This window comes from Lissotriton helveticus, chromosome 11 (genome assembly GCF_964261635.1).
Source record: "Lissotriton helveticus chromosome 11, aLisHel1.1, whole genome shotgun sequence".
NCBI classification, from domain to species: domain Eukaryota; kingdom Metazoa; phylum Chordata; class Amphibia; order Caudata; family Salamandridae; genus Lissotriton; species Lissotriton helveticus.
In genome coordinates this window covers 255101197-255126232 of record NC_136072.1, presented here as the reverse complement: position 1 = coordinate 255126232, position 25036 = coordinate 255101197, and positions in this window count along the sequence as shown.

Below are 25036 nucleotides of genomic sequence, written 5' to 3'. Positions count from 1 at the left end.
AAAGGTTGGGAAATCAACCCGGATAAATTACAAGGTCCATCCCAGACTGTAAAATTTTTGGGTATTAATTGGCATGAAGGTCACAGAGAAGTGATCCCACAAGTAAAACAAAAGATTCTTGATTTTGCAGTTCCGAGGAATAGGAAAGAAGCCCAAAGCTTCATTGGCTTATTTGGTTTTTGGCACCAGCATATTCCTCACTTGAGTCAGATATTGGCCCCCTTGTATCGAGTCACTCGTAAAAAGAATGCGTTTGAATGGGGTAAACCACAGCAAGATGCGTTTAGTTTGGCAAAAGAAGCGATTCAGTATGCCTTGGATTTATGGCCTATGTGCGATGGTGATGTGGATGTGAATGTGTCTGTGCAAGGCCTTTATGCAAATTGGAGTTTGTGGCAAAAACAAGGCCGGAGTAAAGTACCATTAGGTTTTTGGACGAAAAAGTTACCTGATGCTGGTGAGCGTTATACACCTTTTGAGAAACAGTTGCTTGCATGGTATTGGGCTCTGGTGGATACCGAGCAATTAACTTTGGGACATGATGTGGTCCTGCGACCTGAAATTCCTATCATGCAGTGGGTTTTGAGTTCGCCGAAAACTCACAGAATTGGACATGCTAAGGAGGCGAGTGTGATTATATGGAAATGGTACATACAGGACAGGGCACGTGTGGGACCAAAGGGAGTTGCATCCTTGCATGAGCAAGTGGCGCGGGCACCGTTGGTTGAGACAGAGAGTGAATGCACCGTACCTTTAGTACAGGAATCCCCTGTCAAGTGGGGTAAGCCATTTGATGATTTGTCCCTGGAGGACAGAAACCACGTTTGGTTTACTGATGGTTCGGCAAGGTTCATAGGGACAAAAAGACATTGGAAGGCAGTGTCCTATAACCCGATCACACAAAAGTTGCTGAGTACAACTGGTGAGGGAAAGAGTAGCCAATTTGCTGAACTTTATGCTGTTTATCAAGTTCTGAAGCAAGAGTTACCTGGCACATGTCATATTTTTACTGATTCCTGGTCTACTGCCAATGGATTGGCAGTTTGGTTACCGACTTGGCATTCCCATAATTGGGAATTGCATTCAAAAGAACTGTGGGGGAAAGAATTATGGCAAGAGATTTGGGACATGCTCCCGCAGAGTACTGTTACAATCTTTCACGTGGATGCTCATACCCCAATAGACTCCCTTGACAAATTTTTTCATAATATTGCAGATGAACAATCTAAAATTGCTGAGGCAATGGTGGACATGCAGGATTCTGATATGGAAGGATTGGCGAAATGGGCCCACCAGAAAGCAGGACATTATGGAGAGAAAGCCACTAGCAGGTGGGCTGCTGATCGAGGAATTTATATTCCTTTAGATTTAATCAAAGACATTATTTTGCATTGTCCCATTTGTCAGCACGCTAGGCAGCGAAAAGTGCCTCAGATTGTTAAAGGCCATTTACATCGCGGGAAACTGCCCGCTCAAATTTGGCAAATTGATTATATTGGTCCGCTTCCTATGAGTAAAAACTGTCAATACATTTGCACCATTGTGGATACATACAGTGGCCTGTTAGTGGCCCTCCCCTGTAAACAAGCTACCCAAGTGAATACAATTAAGACATTGGAATTGATTATGCTCTATTATGGTGTCCCCTTCCAAATTCAATCTGATAATGCATCCCATTTTCGTGGAAGATTGGTACAGGAATTTTGTGTGGAGAATAATATTGAATGGGTGTTTCATATACCATATTATCCTCAGGCCTCGGGACTTATTGAAAGGATGAACGGTTTGCTGAAACATCAACTGTGTAAGCTAACCGGCGACCGTTATAGGAATTGGAGGGACTGTCTATTTCAGGCCTTGTTAATTTTGAATAATCGTCCCTTCCTAAATGCTGAATCTCCATTGATGCGTTTGTTTCCTCCAAATGTCGATGCAAAGCCCAATCAAATTAGTGACCCTGTGATATACTGGGAAATTACCCCCGGAGCACTGGCTCCATGCAGAGCGACCCCGGGGTCGGCAGGTCTAGACCTGCATGCCATGAATGATATTATTATAAAGAGTAAAGATCGAGTCATCATTGAAACCGGTGTTGGTGTCTGTATACCCACTGGAAATTTTGGATTAATAGCCCCTAGATCGGGGCTGGCTGTAAAAGGTATTCAAGTGCTTGGAGGAGTCATTGACAGTGACTATCAGGGAGAGATTAAGGTGCTCCTGCTGAATAGCAGTGAGATTGATTTACCGATTCATAAAACTGACCGAATTGCTCAATTGTTGATAATGCCTGTTTTCAGTGGTGAGATCACAAAAGGCACTGCCCCAACGTTGCTAACTGTACGAGGACAAAAAGGTTTCGGCTCCACGGATAATCCTGGAGCTAGAGTTTGGGTGCAATCGCCTAAGAATCCCCCTGAACAAGCTGAAATCATTGCAACCGGTCACGACAATACGGTTCTTGTCATGAGACCAGGGAAAGATAGCTGGGAAGGTGTCCCAGCTGACAAATGTTACCTACGAGAATGAATAATGCCTGTTTTTGATTCTCTTTCAGATCATTCTCTGGACTGTTGCTGCAGGATGTGTCGGCGTTGGACTCCTTTTGGACTGCTACGACGGGAGAGGAGGGAACCCATCGACCCGGGCTGATTTGAGAACCCGGATGCCGCGTTCCTTTGCTGCGTGGGATTCATCATCGAACTTTTGGACTACTTTAGCCAAGCGGGTGACCAATGCCCCTCATTTTTGCTTAACGCCGATGCGGTCGGTGACTGACATTCTAGCGACTTGTTTAGTTGCTGTCCCTGCTTCATTGGAGACTTTGGCCCATATTTTCAATGTATCGAATGCCCGTCCTAATGTCCTTTTGGGAGACGTTGCTACACATGAATACTGCCCTTTATGTACTGAGGTGTCCGATTCAACACCCTTGATCCAGTCCCAGATAATAACTTATAATATCACGCAGGGTGATTTATGCTTCTTTCTTACTTGTGACCCTAATGCTATTTCTGAGTGTGTGCGTTTAAAATTGAAAGGTGCTACATCATTCACAGCTCATGAAAGGACTCTATGCTTCCGAAGATCACCGAAATCATGTACTTCTGTTCAAAATAATATGACTTGTAAGAGTTTAGTGGTGACCCCTAGTCATTACCGTACAATGCTGCTACCCTCTGGTTGGCTCTTCTCTTGTGGTAATACATCCTGGCCATATATTCCCGCGAACATTTCCGGAGGCCCTTATTATTATAATTTATTATAATTACACTTGTTAAGCGCGCAGCTACCCGGAGGTTTCCCGGCGCTAAGGCAGACAGAAAGGCATACAAGATGAGAGGAGCATCAGACCAGCGGACTACGTGTTAAAGAGCCAGGTCTTGATTCCTTTACGGAAAGTCAAGAAGCACATTTCAGAACGCAGAGGTAAAGGTAAGGAGTTCCAAAGAGAAGGTGCTAACAGGGAGAACGAACGGCCTCCCATTTTAGCTCTCTTAACACGCGGGATCTTAAATTTATTCTGGGTGGATGACCTAAGTGTGCGAGGGGGGACATAGTGCTGCACTAAAACAGATAGATAGTGCGGGGCTCTTCTAGTCATGATTTTGTGCATGAGACATAAAGCCTTGAATTTGACCCTACTCTCAATTCGCAGCCAATGCAATTTGCGCATATGAGACGTGGCCGATGTTCTAGCAGGGAGGTTACAAATTAGGCGAACAGACATATTTTGTACCACCTGGTACTTCCTAATTACCTCCTTACAGGCACCCAAGAGTAAGATGTTCCCGTAGTCCAGGCGTGAGATGACAAGAGCCTGGACTACAGTCCTAAGGGTGTCGGCAGGCAGCATCCACGTGATTTTCCTCAGCCACCTGATGATGGTAGTACAGGTGGCGGAAACTTTCACGACGTGTTGCTTGAAGGACAGTTGGTTGTCAAGGAGGACCCCAAGATTACGAGCAGTCGTAGTTGGGGTAGGAAGAGGACCCATCTCCGGCGGCCAATGTTGTGGGCCCCATAGCGAGGTGTCAGAGCCAAATAGGAGCAGTTCTGTTTTGTCCCCATTCAGTTTTAATTTGTGCTCAAGCATCCATGCAGATATTTGTCGAAGTCCCATTTGAAGAGAAGAAGAGGGAGAGTTTTTGTTGGTGGAGAGTGAATAGATGACTTGGGTGTCATCGGCATATGAGTAAATTGTGAGACCTGCCTGTTCCGCCAGAAAAGCAAGAGGTCTCACATACAAATTAAAAAAGAGGGGACTAAGGATAGACCCTTGTGGAACACCGTGTTTAGAGGGAAAGATTGATGAAACAGAAGTAGAGGAAAAAACTTGAAACGTGCGATCAGAAAGGAAATTAGCAATCCAGGCCAGGGCGGAACCACCGACACCCACAGATTTCAAGGTGGACAACAGGATGGAGTGGGAGACGGTGTCGAATGCGGCACTCAAATCAAGTAATATGAGCGCCACTGTCTCCCCATTGTCCACCTTTTGTCTAATGGATTCCGACACACCAAGGAGGGTGGTTTCAGTGGAGAAACCAGCCCTGAACCCGGATTGAGAACCATGAAGAAAATTAGAAGATTCAACGTGAGAGTTAAGCAAAGAATTAACGTGTTTCTCTAAGATTTTAGAAAAACATGAAAGCAGAGAAATAGGGCGGAAGTTAGATGGGTTATTGGGATCTGCGTTGACCTTTTTTAATAATGGAACCACCATAGCGTGCTTCCATTCATTAGGAACGATCGCTTCAGTTAGAGACGCGTTCAGGACCTTCAGAATGATATGAAGTAGGGCTGGATCCAAGGAGCTCAGAACTTGTGGAGGTATTGGGTCAAGAGGGGAACCAGATTTAATGTCTCGCAGATACTTTTTTTAAAGTGTTGGGGAGATGAGATCCCAAGCGTGTAGAAAGGGAGTCGCGGAAGTGGAACAGAGAGTAGTAGCCGGAGTAGGATTACATATGGTTGGATCAGAGTTAGTGGACATAACGGAAGTAGAATTAAAAGTGTCGTAAATTTTATCAATCTTCTCAACGAAGAAATTAGCTAACACCTCACACTGGGCAGTGTCCAAACAGGGGTCATTGGGTACAGTAGACGCACCTGAAAGCTCTTTGACGATTTTAAACAGGGCCTTGGGTCTATTTTGCGCCATAAGGATAGTAGTATTGGCAAAATTGGCTCTGGCAGTGTCACAAGCCGAATGATAAGCTTTGAGAGCAACCTTATATTTTAGTTTCTGATCAGAATTATAATTGGAACGCCAAATGCGTTCCAATTTTTTACAGTTGGATTTTTCTAGGCGAAGAGCATCAGTAAACCCTGGTGCTGGTGGGTGATGGATTTGAGGTTTATTTTTTTGAGTCGGGAGACAAGAATCCAAAGCTGTTGTCAACCATCGTCTGACAGTAGGTAGCTCATTAGTAGTTATACTGGAAAACGTAGGTTTTGAGTTAGCAAGAAGAGAGTTAAATTTATCCATGTCTAGACGTTTCCAGTTCCTACTGGCTTTGTGAGGGGGAGCGGGGTTTGAGGATATAACCAGTGTTGTTTTAATAGAGAAATTAACAATGAAATGGTCCGACCAGATGACCGGCGTTGAAGATTGATAGGAAATGCCAGTGAGGTTGGAAATGATGGGGTCCAAAAGATTACCGGCTTTGTGAGTGGGGTCGAAATTGTGCAAGTGAAGGTCTAAGGCTGCAAGGTCCTGTAAGAGGCGTGTAGAAATAGCACACGACTCAGAGTTAAAATGGATGTTTAAATCACCAACGATGATAAAATTAGTTGATTGCGCCAAGAATGGGGCAATGAGTTCAGGGAGGGAGGAAGCCCAATTGCTAGCAGAACCCGGAGGGCGATAGATCAGCGTGCCGGTTAAGGTAAAATGAGGAGTGAGTAAGAGTTTAAACAAACCCGCCTCACAGTTTGGGAAATCGAGATCTTCCCATTTGCAGGAGAATTCTCTCTTGAAAATGATAGCGATTCCCCCACCATCTTTAAGAACCCGGTTTCGCCCAATGTAGGTGTAATCGTTGGGGAGAGCCATGGCGATGTCAGGGCCAGAGCTATCGTTTAACCAGGTTTCGGTGACAAACATGGCAGCTGGGCTAGCTGTCTCCAAAAGGTCGAAAATATCTCTCTTGTGTTTCGCGAGGGATCGACAATTGATACTAATAAACTTCCAAGAGGGACAGGGTTGAGGCGGAATGAGGGGAGGATTGTGACTTTGGGATGGGATATTCCAAAAAGTAGAAGACATGCAGTCTAAACTTGAGACGGAAGATTCCAGTGAAAGGCTGCAGTTTGGGCACAAGATAGGAGCATTGTGACAATTGAAAACAGTATTCGCGGAGCAAGGAGGCCCCCGCAACCGCAGTAAGGCAGTGCGGGAGTAGGTTACATGATTGTAAGCAGAGGAACTGGGCCCTGGGCCCGTGCTGGCGCGGACGGGCGCAGACGGGCTTAACTCTGGCGCAACTCCGGCGCGCCTACGTCGCGCCCGCTGCGCTCGTCCGCTGCTCTGACGCATGAGGGCCGTCTATATAGGCTATGACGCCGTGATGGGAGGAGTCAGGAGGGCGGGATAGGGGGAGTGAAGTTAAAAATGAAAGTTACCGTTCGCCGCTCGTAGTCAGCGGGACGGACAAGGCTTGGAGCTGCTCGCACTCAGCAGCAGTGAACAGGCAAGATTTTAAAATAAAAGTGAAGTTACAGCGCTCAGCGCGCAAGTCCTCTGCCCTCTGCCACAGGGCTTCAGTCTACATGTGCCATTACTAGACTGAGTTTGTTGATGTTTTCCTCACATCCCCATGCTAATTCCCGTGTGATCCGAGATGCTGTAATGCTACAAGAGGACTGTGATTCGTCTATGCATCTATATTCCAAATCTGAATACCTTAGCTTAGCTTTCTCAATTGTTGGTGTTCCTGCCTTGGCGGTTTATAATGCCAAGTCTATTGGGAAAATGGCCTGCTGGATGGTAAAATCCATTAATCATACTTCTACGATTTTGTCTGACATACTATTAGACGCCCAGGGTGAACGTAGAGCTATCTTGCAGAACCGGGCGGCTATTGATTATCTCTTGCTTAAACATGGACATGATTGTTCTGATTTTGAGGGTCTTTGCTGTTTTAACCTGTCTGACCATACGAAATCCATTCAGGCTCACATAGATAAACTTCACGACTTGACGGAAGAGGTTAGAAAACACATTGACCAGGGCTGGTTTGACTGGCTCTTTAATTGGCTACCTGATCTACATATGTTGCGTCAAATATTAGGGGGGATTCTGGTTACTATTAGCATTCTAATTGCTATCTGTTGCTTTATTCAGTGTATTCCTTCTCTACTTCAATACTGCAAACCCGGTACTAGACATAGATCAGTTAGTTTTGTTTCATATTACTCGTCCACAGATGTTAGTTCTGTTTGATGAATGTATAATAGACTGAAGTCAAGGGTGAAATGTTCTGCTTGATTTTCCCGGCCCTCTTTGGAGGAAAGGTGATTGATGGTGACTTCAGTCTCTTATCATTCCAGTGCAAGGGTTAGAGTAGTGGATAGAGCCTATTTACAAGGCACTTTGACATGATTCTGTATTCTCCTCCCTAGATTAGGGCTTATACATATAGGCTAGGGGATAGATTCGCTAGTATTAGGGATAATTCGTCCTTTAGTTAGGGTATTAGTATACTTTCCATGGAGTTATGCTGAATTCGGGCCTGGTAGGCCTCAAACGGGAGAGACTCCATCTTTCTTTCTGCCCCGGCAGCTTGGGATGCTTCTAGGTCAAGTGTAATGTTTTAGTTACGAGGTGTTGTTCGCTTGGAGAGAACCGGTTCAGGCCGGCCCTTGTCGAAGTATTGTATTTTTCTTCATACCGAAGACACAACATCAGGCCGGCCGGCTGGGAACGTGTCCTTGGTACGGGGAGGTACAAGAATTTGGTGGGCGGCAGGTTACTGGCTGGAATTTTCCATGAAGAAACACGCTTCTATATTAGTGAAAGCCCGAGATAGTTGTGCAGTCAGTTTGTAGGCGGCATCTGGCCGTTAGTAGAAAGCCTATCACTTATTCCAGGGAAGACAGACGCCATTCTAAAGGCGGAGAAGAATCGAGAAACATATACTCTCCTAGCAGAACAGCCAGGGAAGGAGAGTAGCTGATGAAAGGAAGATCCCAGGGGCTTGGAGAAGGGTGAAGGGAACAGCGCATAGCGGTGCAGCCGTGTATCCGTGATTGCGGAGGTGTGACTTCAAGACGAGCCAAAGCCCAGACGAGAAGGGAACCTAGATGACTGCTGACTGTGGACTTCATATCAATAAGGTGATGTCGACCCTTTCTTATTAGAGTGTACAGCCTAATCTTTTACTTTTCTTTGCAGGCTATGTGTTGTAGTGTGGTGGTATATGTTTGTTTATAACGATGGGAAATAAAGTACCCCAGTTCTTAGTGAACCGACATGTGCCGTGTGTTCTTGTATGAGAGGGTAACCTATTCTTCTAGTCAGATGCTGCTATGTGAACAGATGCTAATCCTGATCAGGTAAGTGGTAACTGAATAAGGGAGAGAGGAGCCCCTTGAATTAACGACCATACTGCACATTATCTAAATTGGCAACCATTGTGTGTTCGGGAATACTATGGTTCTATACCCCTGATGAATAGTAAGATCGACCCCTTTGTATAATGGTAATCATAGGATAAGCTGCCGTCTGGGTAGGTTGTCTGGGTCCGAATGGGACCGCGAGGCCGCCGATTCTGATACTGCCGTCTGGGTAGAGAGGTCTGGGTTCGAATGGGACCGTGAGGCCGCCGATTCTGATACTGCCGTCTGGGTAGAGAGGTCTGGGTTCGAATGGGACCGCGAGGCCGCCGATTCTGATACTGCCGTCTGGGTAGAGAGGTCTGGGTTCGAATGGGACCGCGAGGCCGCCGATTCTGATACTGCCGTCTGGGTAGAGAGGTCTGGTTCGAATGGGACCGCGAGGCCGCTGATTCTGATACTGCCGTCTGGGTAGAGAGGTCTGGGTTCGAATGGGACCGCGAGGCCGCCGATTCTGATACTGCCGTCTGGGTAGAGAGGTCTGGGTTCGAATGGGACCGCGAGGCCGCCGATTCTGATACTGCCGTCTGGGTAGAGAGGTCTGGGTTCGAATGGGACCGCGAGGCCGCCGATTCTGATACTGCCGTCTGGGTAGAGAGGTCTGGATTCGAATGGGACCGCGAGGCCGCCGATTCTGATACTGCCGTCTGGGTAGAGAGGTCTGGGTTCGAATGGGACCGCGAGGCCGCCGATTCTGATACTGCAGTCTGGGTAGAGAGGTCTGGGTTCGAATGGGACCGCGATGCCGCCGATTCTGATACTGCCGTCTGGGTAGAGAGGTCTGGGTTCGAATGGGACCGCGAGGCCGCCGATTCTGATACTGCCGTCTGGGTAGAGAGGTCTGGGTTCGAATGGGACCGCGAGGCCGCCGATTCTGATACTGCCGTCTGGGTAGAGAGGTCTGGGTTCGAATGGGACCGCGAGGCCGCCGATTCTGATACTGCCGTCTGGGTAGAGAGGTCTGGGTTTGAATGGGACCGCGAGGCCGCCGATTCTGATACTGCCGTCTGGGTAGAGAGGTCTGGGTTCGAATGGGACCGCGAGGCCGCCGATTCTGATACTGCCGTCTGGGTAGAGAGGTCTGGGTTCATATGGGACCGCGAGATCGTCGATGATAGGAGGTGCATGGTATGTATCTTAGGAATTCCCTGTCCTTAGGGGGTAGATACCTGTTGTGAATAGGTCCTAGGGAGGGGCAGAGGGTAACGTTCTGGCTGGGTCAGTGAGGCTCTGATGAGCTGGTTCTATCTAATTTGAGAACCCAAGCAGAACACCCTCGTAATATTTTTGAAATAGCATCCTGGACTTCTCGCATGGAGAATGGCTCTTCCTTGCTACCCATCTCCATGCTGGGCTCACTCTGGATTTCCATAGCTGGAGATATTAATTGACCTTCAACACTATCCTCGCAGTACAATTGTAAAAAATGGGAATACCATTGATGTTCGTTTATATGATTTAAAATCGGCTCTGCCCCCCTTCTATCAAGAGCATTGATCAGTTTCCCAAAAATAATAGAGTTTTTCCCACAGGCTGCAGCCTTAAGCTGCTGCGAATGCTCCTCCTCCCAGTCCTTCTTAGCTGAAGTTATACTTCTGTGAAACTCCTTTTTGGCTAGTCTCACTGCTATGGGATCCTTACTTTTTATAGCTAGTGTGATAGCCTTCCTCTTTCTTCTATAATTTGCCATGTACCAGGGGTTACCCTTGGGGGGTCTTTGGTTTAACGTGGATATCCCCTGTGACCTCTTGAGGAAAAACTCTCCTATTTTATCAGTTAAGTTCTTGTACAAGAATAGCAAGTTTGAACCAGGAGAGTGAGGCGCTGCTAGAGCAACGGCTGCAAGGCTACAGGTTTCAGCTAAAACTAACTCTTTAATGCTATTAAGTTTCCCCTCTTCGCACCTAACCACATTCCATTTTAACTTCCGGTTTCAATGGGAGGGAAAGACCTCTTTAGTGATCATCTCTGGACTTCCACTTTTGCCGATCCCATTTACCCAGTGGATTTCCATACATAATGGGTTGTGATCACTATCTGATGATTGCCTAACCTCCATATCGACTAGACTTGCCCATGATTGAGTGTCCAGAAGGATATAATCAATTCGAGATGGGCAGCCTATCCTATTGTAAGTCATTGCCCCATCGCGATCTGAAACAGTCCGCCCATTGAGAGCCCGTAAATTGTGTTCCAGGGCCAGAGCGTTCAACTGGATTTCTCTGGCTGTCCATTTCTTAATGGGAGCAAGGACTAAGGGAGGTATGGTCTGCCTCCAGTCCTCTGAATTAAAGCCTAATACCTCTTCATCATCCAGGGGTTCAAATGTGCAATTAAAATCCCCCCCCCCACTAGTATTTTAGACCTAGGTGGAAGATCTGATAACCTCATTTCTAGCAACTCTATTGTGGGCGAGATTAAACCACCCTGTAAGCCTCTTGCATGAACACAAAAGAGTTCAAAAATAATACCCCCAGACGGACTCTTTAGGGAGATGTGCAAAATGTCGTTAGAATGAACTTTATGGGTGGTAACGACACAATTCAAATTCACCTTAACCCAAATATGCAGGCCACCGTGACTGCTGGAATAAAATAAGTTCAATACCCATTTTTATATTGCGGGGTCAGGCACCAGGTTTCTTGGAACATACATATATGGAAAGTGTTAATAAAATCGTTCCAATCGGGGTTAACAAGGTTTTTTTTAGCCCTGCTATATTCCAAGGCAGAATATTAATGGAGATGGGGGCTACAGATAATTCCTTGATTGTAGCTGAAGTACTGGGTTCCTTTTCTCCTAAACCAGGACTAATAGTTCCCAAACTGGCTAAGCCATCCCTGCCGATTTCAGTTCCTTCCTCAGGGGCAACTAGCACCTCCCTCTTTCCGATTTGTCCAGAAGACTGAGTTAAAAGTCAGTCAACTGCTTCCAATCCACTGTAACGATTGTAACAGGGGATTAGGGGATAATTAAGCTGTGGACCAAGCCATTCCCAATTAAACTGGTTACCACCTGGGGTAGACCTCCCTGCTCTTCTTCGTACTATGTTCCAACCTCCGTCATCGCCCCCGCCCCAGTTGATTGTTTTCTGATCCCTCGGAGGCTCAGACCTCATCCCCCCCTCCCAAAGTTGGAAACCCTCAACCAGCTCCACCTATTGTCATGATGTTCCGTAGACATATAGAAATATAATAGGGGTTTAACCATATTCGTGGAGTTGTTTGTTACATGGGGGCCCAGAGCAAATATGCTCCACCAATCGCGGGTCCTCAAATGTTACCACAACACAGTCTCCCTGTACGCTTTTCTTATTCTCTCCTACCCATGGTGCTCTCTCCACCATAAGCATTTTGTTGTTAATGTTAGGAGGAGAAGGAATATTTCTGTCTAGCCAGTGACATACTTTATTTTTGAGTGCCCAGAAGGGTTCGGAAGTTGCAGGGGCGAGTTCAGGGACACCTGTTAAAACTATCACATAGGGACAGGCATCAGGTGGTAGACTGATGTTCCGACGTGTCTTCGATTTCTCAGGATGGGATAAAGAGGGTTTGGGGACTGAAGTATTAGGGCCAGCTATATTCTGGGGTTTAATGGGCGCATTAGTGGCTGGCTGAATAGTACAAACTTTGTTACCCTTAGGAGTAGGAGTTTTAGGGGGGCGGGTCCTGGGGTTAGGATTTTCCCCTACAGATTGATTCTTGGTCATGGGCGGGAGACTACGAGCGGGAGCCGAGACATTGGAAACCCTTTGGACGTGGTTACTTTTCGGGATTTTAATTCCTGATGAAGAGCCTGGAGCTGATGTTCTATGCCCTGGAGTCTAGTCTCCATGGGCGAAAGTAGAGACTTGATAAGATCGGATAGGGAACTTATAAGTGGAGCATTCTTATCCTCTAAATCCTCTGAGGTTTCATCGAGGCTACTATCATCAAGAATACTAACCAAACTGCTATTCAAGACTGTATCATCTGGGATACCCATTGGTAAAGGATGGTGTGGTAAATAAAATATTACCCTGTCATAATTTCTATACATAAACAAGGCATCATGCAGTAAATGAGAGGCAGAGTCCGTGGTATCCGAGTGAAAGGGCTTTATTCCAATAACTCGAGTTAAGGGAGAATCTGTTCCATCACCTCTAAGGTTCAGGAAGGGTCTTCTAAAACATTATTTTCTGATTACATATTTATACGTGCAATCTTGTACGGTGCACAGACATAATATCGACTCCACAATATCGAATGGACAAAATATCGAGTTTTAAATATCGTTTGGAGAAAATATCGACAGGACAGAATATCGACAGCCAAAATATCGTTTTTAAGGTAAGTGAAGTAATATCGACTGTAAATAATATCGAAAGTAAAAAATATCTTTTTTTATATAATATGTAATTATTTATAGTGTTTTTATGTTATAATATGTGTGAAAAGTGTCATTTTATGTTATAATTATTTTTAATTAATGATTTTTTTTAATTATTGTGTAATTTTATTCTGTAGCGGGTTGTGGGTTTATAGGGGAATAGGGTGCGAAGTAATTTAATTATAATTATTTAAATATGTAAATGTATTAATTGGTAGTAATAATTAATTAATTGGTAATTAAATATTATATGTTAATTATTTAAAATGTAATTGGTAATTAATTTATTTTAATTGATTAATTGCTAATTATGTAAATTAAAATAATGTATTTCCTGTAGCGGGTTGTGGGTTTATAGGGGAATAGGGTGGGAAGTAATTTAATTATTATTTATTAAATATGTAAATGTATTAATTGGTAGTAATATTTAATTAATTGGTAATTAAATAATATTTGTTAATTAATTAAAATGTAATTGGTAATTAATTTAATTTAATTGATTAATTGCTAATTATGTTAAATTAAAGGGGTATTTTTAGGGTTCAGGGTCAGTTTTTAGTTTTTGGGTAAAGGGGTATTTTTAGGGTTCAGGGTCAGTTTTTAGTTTTTGGGTAAGGGGGTATTTTTAGGGTTCAGGGTCAGTTTTTAGTGTTTGGGTAAAAGGGTCTTTTTAGGGTTCAGGGTCAGTTTTTAGTTTTTGGGTAAAGGGGTATTTTAAGGGTTCAGGGTCAGTTTTTAGTTTTTGGGTAAAGGGGTATTTTAAGGGTTCAGGGTCAGTTTTTAGTTTTTGGGTAAAGGGGTATTTTTAGGGTTCAGGGTCAGTTTTTAGTTTTTGGGTAAAGGGGTATTTTTAGGGTTCAGGGTCAGTTTTTAGTTTTTGGGTAAAGGGGTATTTTTAGGGTTCAGGGTCAGTTTTTAGTTTTTGGGTAAAGGGGTATTTTTAGGGTTCAGGGTCAGTTTTGGGTTTTTGGGTAAAGGGGTATTTTTAGGGTTCAGGGTCAGTTTTTAGTTTTTGGGTAAAGGGGTATTTTTAGGGTTCAGGGTCAGTTTTTAGTTTTTGGGTAAAGGGGTATTTTTAGGGTTCAGGGTCAGTTTTGGGTTTTTGGGTAAAGGGTTTTTTTATGGTTCAGGGTCAGTTTTGGGGTACAGGGGTACAGGGGTACAGTGTAAAAATAAAGTAAAATTAAATTTACATTAATTTAATTTAATGAAATGAAATTAAATTAAATTATATTTAAATAATTTTAAATAATTTAAATAAAAAAAAATTAATATATACTTACCAATACTTACGTTGTAATGGTAGTGCGTTGTAAATGTTGCGTTGTAACGTCATATATCCACTGTTGCACTCTTTGCAGTGGGAATAGTTATTTTTACTCTTTTGTATTTGTACGTTAATAATATTGGCTATTATTTAATTAAATTTTGTTACTATATATATATAAATGTTTTAAGAAATATGCTTAAAAAATATTATTTTTTTACTTTCATTAATTATTTAATTATTAAAAGTTATTTTAAGTATTGTTAATTATATTTTAGTAATTAATTTTTTATATTAATGTAATTAAACATTGTTTTTATTAAAGTCGATATTTTTTACAACTATATTTTTGTTAACGATATTTTGTACTCAATATTTTTGTACTTACCTGTTTGTACATACAAACTCGATATTTTGGTTGTAGATATTTTCTCGTCGATATTTTGGGTAGTCGATATTTTGGTAGTCGATATTATTTCAGTGATCCATCTTGTACGTAGGGTGAAATGCTCCAGGCAGAGCAAGAGAAAGAGAGATAAGAGCATGTGGGCGTGAATATGGGCGTGCATTAGAGGAGGGGTCATAGGTGGGTGGATACATGGAGGGGGTTGCATGGCAGTCTGGAACTTTGCCCTACTTGTGCGTGCAACTTGATCATGACGTGCAGCTGACGTGTGACTGAGGGGAAAGCTGACATTCAGTCTAGTAAAGAGGCCTTTAGTGTCAGGGCGACCAGCACGTCTTGTAATATCTGATATCTTGAGTCCGGGGATGTTTTATCTGAAGCAAAGGTCGCTCATCACTAAGAGCCAGAGGGGGCATATATTTCTTCGTGCATTGCATGGGGGCCGTGGGCTTTCTACAGATGCAAACTCTGTAATTTACTTAAACGGGGACAGAAAGGCTAGGCCCTATCTCTGCAGACGGGTTCTGTTTACCTTCTTCACTGAGCAGGAATGTAATTCTGTACAACAAGCAGATAACTATTTTGCAAAACACTGTCTTGGCACCCCGTGCTGAGCCTCGGCTGAGCCAGAGGTATGCAAGGTCAGGGATACGTAACTGCAGCTCTCAGAGTGTCTGAGCCATGAAAACCCTTAATTCAGAGACGGGCTCAGGCTGAACCACAAAACTGGTTCATCGTGACTTATTTAAAAGTGCACAATGCAAATATATGGGCCTTAAATGCTAACTTAATATTTCTTACATGGGAGACTTGATGACTGGCATCCTAATGCAGGACGTAATGCAGAGGCCTTGTGATTCAGGCCACTTAAGGGAAAATGCATGTATGACATGCACATACATTAAACATAGGGTACACGCAGGGGACATATTGGTCATGTAAAATTTCATTTTCCTCATTCCCTCCTTGTCCCCTACGTTACCCTTCAGGACACATCTATATTCATGAGACCGTATAGTTGATCATACAGCATCATTTGTTCGTCTTTAATCCTTTGTACACGTGGATGTGGAACACAGGCAGTCGCACACAGGCCGCAAATGGCCGGGCCACACTGCAGACAGAGACAGCAGCCGAATATCATAAGCAGTATCATTCCTAGGAATGACAACACTTTCCATCCCCAAGCCGATATTACACCCCAGAGCCAACTGGACCAAGTCCATGTGCCTGGGTCTTGATGTATATCATGAGCAATCTTGTGGAGTCTTGTTATTGCTGCGTACACAGATGGCACGTTATTAGGGATGAAAATGCAGCAACTAGAGCCGATCACTCTACAAGCCCCGCCCCTATCCGCCAGGATGACGTCAAGAACAAGGCGGTTCTGAAGAACAACAAGTCTCATGGCAGACTGCTCCTGGGTCAAATTCGCCAGAGCAGAGGCAGTCACATTCACTACTGCTTCCAGAGTCCTTGTTAACCTGCGTATCAGTTTACTGTTTTGGACGGGACCTATGAAGAAAAAGAATCCTTTATTGAAATCTGTATATTGCTCCCAAGCTGTTTCAGTCTGATCGATCTCTGAGGCATCGGTCTCTCTCTTTTGTCTAACATGCTCTAGTCGTGAATCTCGATGGTAATGGGATGGGGCCAGAAAGACTGGTGGCAGCAGGAACGCTATATAACATGTCCCACCCCAGTCTAGGGGCAGTTGTACATAGGCTGTCTGACCGCAAATGAAATAGGTATGGCGTGATGTTTTGAAAGAAGACTGTCCTTTATCGTTAAACTCTACTACAACTCTACACTCGCTGTGTCCCATATGTACTGAACCTTTCTTTCTAACACATAAATCACCTTTTACCGGTAGGACTGAAATAAATGGTGGACCTATATTTTGCATGGGCTGAGCGTTCAGCATTATAAAACTAACAGATGCATTTCCTTGCTCGTACTCTTCATTTTCTAGATCAGTTCCCTTCCTTTGGGGAAATCCGTCTTGGTCTGGAAAACATGCTTCATTCATTACTTTATTCAGGTTTCCATATATCCATTCATCTTGGTAAACTATGGGCTTTTTGTCTAGTGAGGTCATTAAGGCAAACCATGCTCCGCACGAACCATTGTGGGAGAACGGTAAAGGGAAGAAGGGCAGAACTCCCTTCGTCTCTTGATAAGGTGGCAGTTGGCCACATACCCAGCAATCAGTCGCATTGCTGGTCTGATGAGAACGGTGTAACATTCGGATGAAAGTATTGTTACGCACGGCAAGTCGATATGACAGTTCATGAGGTGGCAGATCACTGAATGTATGCTCTACGGTGTTGTTAAGGGAAGAGTGCATATGTGAGGCAAGAGGAGGAAAGAAAACATGTAGTATTAAACTAACACAGATTATAACGATGCACAGGAAAAATAGAATAATCAAAGAAACTATACATCTACTATGTAATAGCTTGCAATATTTTTCTTTCATTATGCTCTTCTTATCATGGTCATATGTGATCTTACACATGTCAGAAATCTAGGCTAACCGATTCACCACCGAGTGGACTTAAACAATTAAACCTCGTCTGACTTACTAGATCTTAACTTAGACCTATACTCTTGCTGTGGAGTCTTTTCTAGCAAAGGCAGCGCAAGCGGCGCAAAGTCTTTAATGTCTTTAATGTCTTTATCAAAGTTCCAGATTGTCCAAAGTATCGTTTACAGTGATGGGCGTGAATCCATCCTTTTCTTCCTTCGATCTTTATAGCAGTCCTCGTGGTCAGTAACACCAACTTCGGCGTCTTCCAACGTGGCTCAAGGGGGCTTGATCGATCAAAATTCCGGACAAACACGAAATCTCCAGGGACTATGGCGTGTTCCTTGACCTGGGTGTTGTCAGGGAAGGCGGCAGCATCCTGTGAACGACAAGAGAGTAGTGCGGACATCAAGGAAGCCAGGTAATCTGTCAGCATGTTACTGTCAACATCAGTTATTTTCTTAGGCATAGGCGTACCCCACATAGTTGGCGGTCTACCGAAAACTACTTCATATGGAGATAGGCCTGTTCTGGAATGAGCTACCATACGCATGTAAAAGAGGGCAACCGGCAAGGCTACCATCCAATCCACGCCCTTGTCGGCACAGATCTTCGCTAGTTTTGTCTTAATTGTCTGATTATGTCTTTCTACAAGGCCTGCTGCTTCAGGGTTTTGTACACAATGGAACTTCCAATTATATCCTAACAGAAGAGACACTTGTTTCATTAATTCAGAGGAAAATGGCTGGCCATTGTCTGAGTAGACGACACGGGGCAATCCATATCTGGGGAAGAATTTGCGCACCAATTGCCTGGCGGTTGTCACAGCAGTATAATCTGGAACTGGATACGCTTCTGTCCATCTAGTTAGTGCACACACAACTACCAAGACGTACTTGTAACCTCTACATCTGTCCATTTGGATGTAATCCATCTGGAGGACCTCAAAAGGGTGGTCAGGAGGATGAAATCCGCCTTGTTCCACCGGGATGCCTTTACCTGGATTGAACTGGCAACAGATCATACATGTTCGTACTTTCTGTTTCGCTGCTGCACGCAGGTGCTTGTTAAACCAGATATTCTGTAAACTGTCTATCATTGCCTTTTCTCCCAAGTGTGCTGGACTATGTGTTGTGTTTATGATTACTTGTACCATGGAATCTGGAAGAAACCATGTGCCTTTTCCCTTAGTCATCCAACCTTGGTCAGTCTGGACCCCTCCTTGTTCAGTCCATTTCTTTATTTCATCTGTAGTGGCATGTGTCTGTATGTCAAGTACATTTTGAGAAGGATCCCTGACTGTCATACTTTTTTGTCAGTAATGGTACTTCTGTCCTTGTCGTGTCTGTTGGTGTCTGGGCTGTAAGTTTAGCAGTTCGGTCTGCCAGGTCATTACCCTGGGAAATGGTGTCTGTAACTTTGGTGTGAGCTTTGCATTTCAGGATAGCTATGGCTGTAGGTAAATGTATTGATTCCAACAGGGCTTGAATAAGTGGGCCGTGCTGAATTTTGGCCCCATGAGAGGTCAAGAAACCTCTCTCCCTCCATAGTACTCCGAAATCATGAACTACGCCAAAAGCATATTGTGAATCGGTATAAATGTTCACTCTTAAGTGCTTAGCTCTTATGCAGGCTTGTGTCAGAGCGATGAGCTCTGCTGCTTGTGCTGACAGTGTGTCTATTCTTTGTGTCTCTATGACTTCAGTAGCAGTGGTCACGGCATATGCTGCTACTAACTCTCCTGCACTTGTTCTCATGCATGATCCGTCTACATAGAGTGTTAGGTCAGGGTCTGGAAGTGCAATATCTGTCAGGTCTTGTCTTGGTTTTGTCACTCTATTCATTACTTCCACACAGTCATGTGGTGGTGCATTTACTGTACTTGAGGGCAAAAGTGTAGCAGTTTTTAGAATATTACATCGTCTGATCTCTATGTGTGGCTGAAACAATGTCACTTCATATCCTGTCAGTCTCGCTATAGTCAAATGTTGTGTCTGTGTCCTGTTTAAGAGAAAAGCATAAAAGGTTTACTGTAACTAGGAGTCGCTAGAACTGGCGCTTGACATAATGCTCTTTTTGATTCCTCAAATGCCAAGGTATGTTCTTGTGTCCAAGGGAGGACAGTCGAAGACGCTGCCTCCTGTGTTGACGTTTTGTATGAGTGGTTTGGCTAGATAGGCATACTGGGGAATCCATTGCCTACAGTATGAAGTGAGGCCAATGAAGGCCCGTACTTCCTTTTGTGTCTTAGGCTGTGAAAGGTTAGAAATGAGTGGCGTTAGCTGTCTACCATCCTTGGACAGCAAGTGTACACCACTTGCTAATCACAGAAGTGTAACTTTGAAGGGGACACCCTGTGCCCCTTGTCAGCCAGAAAGTGTAAAACTGTCAGTGATGCATTTTCGCAGTCTGCTTCTGATCGTGCTGTGAATTGGAGGTCATCTACGTATTGGAGTAGAGCTGTGTTTGGAGGCATATAGATACTGTCCAGCTGTCTTTTCAATGCTTGACTATATATGCTAGGACTCATTGCAAGAGCAAAACTCCTGCCAATTATTCTGTTTACACTACGAGGGAAAAACTATACATTTGCAAGCATGCCTTATCTGAAGCCAATGAAGCTTTCAGTGCTGGCTGTAAGGAAGAGCAACTTGACCCCCTCCTTATATAAACATTTCTCTGCGGCTCATCAAGTTTTTTTTCTCTACACTGCCTTCCCCTTCATCGTGATGTCACCCACAGGGCTGTTCCTCCACCCTTTCAAAACTCTGAGAGCTAAGAACAGCTGCCAAGTTACTGAAGAGAGAGCTTGGTCAAATTGCAAGCATTCTTTATCTGCATGCGAAGGAAGCCTGAGTCAGTTGGAGGACTGCCAACAACTGTCCGCGGAAAAGAATTGGAGTATGGCCAATAATAACAAGACAGGCACTGCTCGGCGCTCCAAGAGGGAAAAGCCCTCCCTTTACAAAATATCTTTCCCTGGGAGTCAGGCCACCTCAAGGTCGGAAAACACATTCTCTGTAATTCAAAACATATCTGTACCCAGGCCAGAGAGCTAACCAACATTCTCTAACTTAACTGAAGCAAATTCAAAACGTGATAAAAAGCATCCTAAAATCAGTAATTAATAAGGACATATTTTAACTTATTTCGTAACCTAGACACATGCTAGCATTTAAAAATAATTATATCATAAAATATTGTTACTAGCTGCAAAGGAAAAAAAGAAACAGAACAACATGTCATGGAAACACATCACATTTTACTTTATGAAAATAACATGTGAAACACTATAATTTTGCATTGCAGAACCAAGATTTTCATAATTAAGTGTGCAAGCTCTTCTACTCTACCTATTAAAAGGGCCAGATTCATCATTTTTCAAAAAGCCATGTTTTCTAATTGAGTGGATTAACTGTCACACGCTATTCTAAAAGGCAGCTTGCATTGGGAAAAATAATAATGAATATTTTGTAGAACACATTTTTAATTTAAAAAAACACACGGTTGCATTACACTAATTAAAGGCACATTCTATGATGGGTCTGTTTTATATTTCCTTCTCAACCGTGAAAACATTAAAGCACCCTCCGTGCAAACCCTTATCTCAATCCGACTGGTTTATTTACAACTTACCGACCTCTGAGTCAAACACATTAAATCAAGTGTTCCAAGGCAAACCCACACAAATACACGGACGCATTTGAAATAGAATGTTAAATGAACACTTCTTTACTCTCCATGCAATACGTTACCATTCAGTCAGCAAACTGACAAAGCACATAGGCAGACCCAGCAACCAATGAAAAAGTTAAATCAAACCATCATTCATCTACACACTCACTGACTTTTAGTGTCAGCTCACATAACCATGCATGTTAAACAGCATGTTAAAACAAATACTGCCTTCTCAATACAAGATATTAACTCTTTGGCAGCTGAAGCACAATCTTTCCCCAATGACTGCAGTACATGGGAAAGTCATGAACTCATCTCTCCACGTTATCACATAACACGTACGCACATCTTCAAAACGTTTTCTCCAAGCACTTGAAAGAGATCCAGCTCTCTCCTGCCTACCGTAATGATAACATGCTCTGCACAAACCATAACCACATGGCGCTATTCACAAGCCATATTCACAAGAAACTCAACAAGTTATAATAATGACATGCTCTTCATAAACCATATTTACAAGGAGCTATTTACAAGGAACTACACAGTAAACTTATATATATATGGGGACTCTTCTAGATAGGAGGAAATAATAGCCTCTGATGCTGTCGGCTTCTTTCTACATACTCTATAAGGTACAGGTGGTGGCGTTCGCGACCTACTGGGTGTTTCTGAGGGGGTCACTCTAGCTAGTTCTTCTGAGAGGACGGGGTAAATACCAGTAACGACGGCATTTCTTTCTCTGTCAGCCTGTTCTGTTTTGACCCGTTCCCCCTCCTCTCATAGTTCCTTTTCTTTGGCTTTTTCCCCTGCTTGTTTAGTTCTCTCTGCTTTATTAAATTCTTTCTCTGTTCTCCTATGTGACTCTTTGCGCCATAATTCAATGGCATCTTTCTGAGAGGGTCTTGATTTCTTTTCCCATAGCGCTTCCTCTACTCTCATAATGCATTCAGGATCCCATGTTCCCGAGACAGGCCATCTATATTTCTCCTCTAAGTCCTTTGTGTAATCTACCCATAAATCTAAAAACAAAATGGCGTCTAGCCCGTGCTTATTATACATAAAATGACCAGGTGTGTCTCTAGGCGGGATGTTAACTGACTCTTCTAATATACCTTTCCTGGTCCCTATTTGACGTAATTTCGAAAACAGTGGCATGTTGAAACCAACACAATGGAAATACAATACACATAGAATAGACTGAAACAATCAACAATCATTCACACTACAACATTAAAACACTAAAACAGATACAGTCTAACCTGATACATGGAATAAAACATGTACTTGAAAATAGTTAACTTTATGCACTGGAATACAGTACAACCATACCGGTCCCAAAAATGAGACACGTCTTTACCGTGCCCACGTTTTACCGTGGACCCGTCTTTACCGTGCCCACGTTTTACCGTGGACCCATCTTTACCGTGCCCACGTTTTACCGTGGACCCGTCTTTACCGTGCCAACGTTTTACCGTGGACCCGTCTTTACCGTGTTCAAATAAATGAACCCGTCTTGAACTTTATGCGGTCCCCATAGTGGTACTCACCGGGAAGCAGAACTTGAAGGCCTCGGAAACTTGATACTTGATACCACGTCTACTTCTACTTCCACGCATGCGCCACGGAACAGGTGGGCCTTCGGAATCTCGGACCTTGCTCTCTCACGGGTTGGGCTCTGGTTGGGATGATCCGTGATCCTCACCGCCTCGTGTGGACGCCTGGTCGCAGTCCGTCTCCTCCGTGGGCCTGAGGGAGTAAGCAGGAAGTCCCGCTGCGTGTACACTTCGGAGTCCGTCACGGCTGTAGAAGGGGGCAAAGGCTGGACCTACGTCTCCGGCGTGTGGGGAAAGGGATTAGTCCCTATTCAGGCGCCAGATTAATGTGGTAAATAAAATATTACCCTGTCATAATTTCTATACATAAACAATGCATCATGCAGTAAATGAGAGGCAGAGTCCGTGGTATCCGAGTGAAAGGGCTTTATTCCAATAACTCGAGTTAAGGGAGAATCTGTTCCATCACGTCTAAGGTTCAGGAAGGGTCTTCTAAAACATTATTTTCTGATTACATATTTATACGTGCAATCTTGTACATAGGGTGAAATGCTCCAGTCAGAGCAAGAGAAAGAGAGATAAGAGCATGTGGGCGTGAATATGGGCGTGCATTAGAGGAGGAGTCATAGGTGGGTGGATACATGGAGGGGGTTGCATGGCAGTCTGGAACTTTGCCCTACTTGTGCGTGCAACTTGATCATGACATGCAGCTGACGTGTGACTGGGGGGAAAGCTGACATTCAGTCTAGTAAAGAGGCCTTTAGTGTCAGGGCGACCAGCACGTCTTGTAATATCTGATATCTTGAGTCCGGGGATGTTTTATCTGAAGCAAAGGTCGCTCATCACTAAGAGCCAGAGGGGGCATATATTTCTTCGTGCATTGCATGGGGGGCGTGGGCTTTCTACGGATGCAAACTCTGTAATTTACTTAAACGGGGACAGAAAGGCTAGGCCCTATCTCTGCAGACGGGTTCTGTTTACCTTCTTCACTGAGCAGGAATGTAATTCTGTACAACAAGCAGATAACTATTTTGCAAAACACTGTCTTGGCACCCCGTGCTGAGCCTCGGCTGAGCCAGAGGTATGCAAGGTCAGCGATACGTAACTGCAGCTCTCAGAGTGTCTGAGCCATGAAAACCCTTAATTCAGAGACGGGCTCAGGCTGAACCACAAAACGGGTTCATCGTGACTTATTTAAAAGTGCACAATGCAAATACATGTGCCTTAAATGCTAACTTAATATTTCTTACATGGGAGACTTGATGACTGGCATTCTAATGCAGGACGTAATGCAGAGGCCTTGTGATTCAGGCCACTTAAGGGAAAATGCATGTATGACATGCACATACATTAAACATAGGGTACACGCAGGGGACATATTGGTCATGTAAAATTTCATTTTCCTCAATGGGATACATACTGTGCCTTTTCTCTCCCTGTGTTGTGACCCGAATGATCCTTCCCCTCCTCAGTACTACCACTGGCGCCGGCCACATCACCAGTGCATCCCAACGTATCTTGATTTGCTGTGTTGTCACCATTCACCTTAGGGATTGTTCGGTTGGATTTGGGAATTGCCCCTTCCAATATACCCCTTTGGGTATAGGTGTTCTCATGGTGAACAACAGCTGGTGTAGATACTAAATTATTAACCAAAGAGGATGATATTAGGGAGGTCGAGGGAGGTGGGTCAAAAATAGTTAAGTGGGTACTGGTAGTGGTGTGAGTCATGGCATTGACCTGCATAGGATAGGGATCAGAATTGCTTAAAGCTTTGATTGGGGTGCGCGCAGAGGCTATATTACCTAATGACGACCTTTTAGCTTGCGCGAGGTCCTGGAAGACCCTTCTTTCCATAAGTACCATTCCCTGGTCAATTAGGGAATTAGTACAAAGGATAAAATTGTCCAGTGTACCTGTCAATTTTTTCCTTTTTGCACCTGCCGCAGCCTGGCTTCGGGTCTCATGGATGGACATAGCCTTTAACAAAAATAACGACTGACAATAAAATGCAAGATCAGATTACTAACAAAGTATAAAACAGGTAAACAAGGTACTCGACGTTGCTAGGACCCACAATAAATACCAACTAGTACAAGGGTAGAGAGAAAAGAGAAAAAAAAAGAAAAGGATACCAGTACAAAATCAATAGTGAGGTACGACAATGGGGGTATACTTGCTATACAACAGTCTTTGGATAGAAGGTCAATCAGGGGTCCTGGCCCAGTCTAGTCTCTACAGGCCTCGGAGGGCCACAGAGGGCCCGCCCTTTGCCCGGGCTTAGCCCCGGGCTGTATCCCGCGCGCGTCCCGCTTGCGCGTGATCTGGATTGGCTTTTAATAGGCAGGAGGCGGGGCGGGAAGAGGACCAGCTGCGGCAGATGACCAGCCGCATAGCAGGCTGGTCCTCGCAGTCCCGCCGATAGCCTCGATGTGTGAGTAACCCACGAGTCTCTTCACGAGCGGCTCGCGCGAAGTGGGTCCGTGAGGGGTGGGTTTCAGGAACAACAAAGGAGATCCTTGGAAGAAAACAGCAGTCCGTTTGGCCAAATGCCCAGCAGGAAACAAAGGGGCTCCGTATGGCGCTTGCTCCACCAACTTTTAACAGGCAGGAGGCGGGGG